The sequence below is a fragment of the Muntiacus reevesi genome, chromosome 13 (assembly GCF_963930625.1).
Source record: "Muntiacus reevesi chromosome 13, mMunRee1.1, whole genome shotgun sequence".
Classification (NCBI taxonomy): Eukaryota; Metazoa; Chordata; class Mammalia; order Artiodactyla; family Cervidae; genus Muntiacus; species Muntiacus reevesi.
In genome coordinates, this window is record NC_089261.1 from 49,093,903 (window position 1) to 49,097,220 (window position 3,318).

Consider the following 3,318-nt stretch of genomic DNA (forward strand, 5'->3'; position numbering starts at 1 on the left):
ATGTGTGGAGGCATAAAGTATATGTGAAATTTGTGTAACTTCCACTTAACTTTGCTATGAATCTAAAACTGCTCTAAAGATAAAGTGTTAATTTTTTAAAAAAATTATGTAATCACTGTACTTGTCAGTAGATCATTGTTCTAGATAGAGCAGAGTACTTTCAAAATGAACATATGATTATTGTAGCATAGGATGCAGTTTACATTCTCTAGAAAGGGCTATTGATGCTCATTTGATTTTGAGACAGTTATTAAATAGTCTTGTGTACATTCAGAAACACATAAAGAAACACATGTGCATACACACACTCTGGACACATGTAAGTATAAAATTACTCTTATCAGGTAAATTTATTAATCACTCTCATAAACAGCAGATGATTAATATGTTAATAGTACTGTCTCTGGGTTAAACAAAAAAGAGAAATCATGTCAAATGAATTTGTGTTGTTTAAATATATTTAGTTAAATATACTTATTTTCTTGGAACACAGATTTCTTCACTTGTTATACAGACCAGTAATATCCAAGAGAAATTAGATATATACAATATTACAACTGATGCTCAAATTTAGTACTCATTTCATTTCACAGAAATTACTGTTTTTGGCCATTACAGGTTGAGAGGTAGTACTTTATAGAGAAACAGATAATGAACACAGAATATCTTAAAATATTTTACTATTTTAAATTAGTAATGAGGGTAATTATGTTTTATACTTTTATTATTCTATGATTTGCACTGCATGTTGGAAGTATTAACAAAACTTTTATATATCTATCACATTAAATTTCACTTTACATAAATAATGCTAAGCAATAATTAAGTGGCATTGGGTGATGAAAAAATTTAAAATGACAGAAGGGTTTCCTTATCCATGCATATTTTACCATCAATAGTGACTTATCCTTTGCCCTTTCCTGCAATTTACACTGCACTTGACTTTAAAATTTTCAAGTCTAAAAGTAAAAGCTATTTACTTTTAAACATCTAGGGTACAATTGTGTGAAATGCAAATTATGCCATGATTTTCTTTTTAAACATTATTACATGACCTGGGGCTAAATTAGAACAGCAAAGTGGTGGACCATCTTAACATTTAATATACAAAGGAGAAGTTTAACCCAAAGTAACAAATAAAAGGTAGTCTAATAAAATTGTCCTTAATGGGCTTTGGATTTCTAATCTATCTAAAGAATACTTTTTATAAAGCAAATACAGAATAATATAAACTGTAAAGCAAAGAATAAATGATGCCTCTGACTAAACTAATGCTCTATCTTGCCATTATTTGAGGTAGCCTAGTGTATTTTTCTTCGTGTTAAAAATACCAAGCATTATTCAGATTTCTAGACATTTGAAAGTGCCTGGCTAAGTTTATATTCTTTCTGAGGTAAACTTATCTTACAGAATTAATGATGGAAAAGGAAATCAACACATTTTAGAAGTGCTAAGATTGAAAGCCAGGAGGGTTTGATTACAGTACTTCCACAGGACTGGGGAAACAGACTCTTGGAGGGCACATATAAACCTTGTACACATTAGGACCCAAAAGAATGGAGCAGTGTACCCACAAGAGACTGAGCCAGACTTGCCTGTGAGTATCCAGGAGTCTCCAGAGGCATGGGTCAACAGTGGCCTGGTGCAGGGTCAGGGGATCTGAATACAACAATCCTGGGAGCCATAGGGCATGCTAGCACAAGTCCTTTTGAAGGAGGTCACAATTATTCCTACCATGGTTTGGCCTCAGGCAAACGATGTACTCCTCGGGGGAATATAGCCCCATCTATCAGCAGAAAATTTTGTATTAAAGATTTACTGAGAATGGCCCCACCCATTAGAGCAAGACCCAGCCAGTCCCTCCCATCAGGAAGCTACCACAAGCCTCTTATTCTTATTCAACAGAGGGCAGGCAGGAACCAGAGGTCAAGTTTCCGACATCCACTGGATCATAAAACAGCAAGGAAGTTCCAATAAAATATCAACTTCAGCTTCACTGACTATGCTAAGTTCTTTGACTGTATGGATCACAGCAAATTATGGAAAATTCTTTAAGAAATGGGAATACCAGACCACGTTACCTGCCTCTTGAGTAATCTGTATGAAGGTCAAGAAGCAAGTTAGAATCAGACTGGACTGATTTGGAACTGATTTGGAACAAAGGACTGGAACTGATTTGGAACAAAGGACTGGTACCAAATTGGGAAACGAGTATATCAAGGCTGTATATTGTCACCCTGCTTATTTAATTTATATGCAGAGTACATCATAGGAAATGCTGGGCTGGATGAAGCACAAGCTGGAATCAAGATTGCTGGGGAAAATATCAATAACCTCACGTATGCAGATGGCTCTACCCTTATGGCAGACAGCAAAGAGGACCTAAAGAGCCTCTTGATGAAAGTGAAAGAGGAGAATGAAAGCTGGCTTAAAACTCAACATTCAAAAAGCTAAGCTCATGGCATCCAGTCCCATCACTTCATGGCAAATAGATGGGGAAACAGTGGAAACAGTGGCTGACTTTATTTTTATGGACTCCAAAATCACTGCAGATGGTGACTGCAGCCATCAAATTAAAAGACACTTGGTCCTTGGAGGAAAAGTTATGACCAACCTAGACAGCATATTAAAGAGCAGAGACAGCCTGCACCTCAGCATGGCTGCTTTGGGTATACTGCTCTCTACAGGTGTCCGGAGACTGCACTGCGGCGCCGCGGCTCGGGCAGGCAGCCAGTGGCGACTCCGGCAGGGCCTTGCTGCCAACCCCTCCAGCTATGGGCCCCTTACAGAGCTCCCAGACTGGTCGTGTGCAGATGGCCGCCCTGCTCCTCCAATGAAAGGCCAGCTTCGAAGAAAAGCCCAAAGGGAAAAGTTTGCGAGACGAGTTGTACTGCTGTCACAGGAAATGGATGCTGGATTACAGGCATGGCAGCTCAGACAGCAGGAGAAGTTGCAGGAAGAAAAAAGGAAGCAGCAGACTGCTCTTAAACCCAAAGGGGCTCTACTACGAAACCCACGACCAAGTCAATAAAAAAGCAACTCCTGTCTCCCTTAAAAAAAAAATAAATAAAGAGCAGAGATATTACTTTGCTGACAAAGGTCCATGTAGTCAAAGCTATGGTTTTTCCAGTAGTCACATATGAATATGATATTTGGAAAATTAGAAAGATGAGTGCCAAAGAATTGATGGTTTTGAACTGTGGTGTTGGAGAAGACTCTTGAGAGTTCCTTGGACTGCAAGGAGATCAAACCTGTCAATCCTAAAGGAAATCAGTCCTGAATATTCATTGGAAGGACTGATGCTGAATCTCCAACACT

At 38.3% G+C, this 3,318-nt stretch overlaps 1 pseudogene; it reads left to right on the forward strand.

The window, feature by feature from the left end:
• The first annotated feature begins 2,652 nt into the window (after positions 1–2,652).
• LOC136145968 (large ribosomal subunit protein mL52 pseudogene) lies at positions 2,653–3,047 on the forward strand (annotated as a pseudogene).
• The last annotated feature ends 271 nt before the right edge of the window (positions 3,048–3,318 follow it).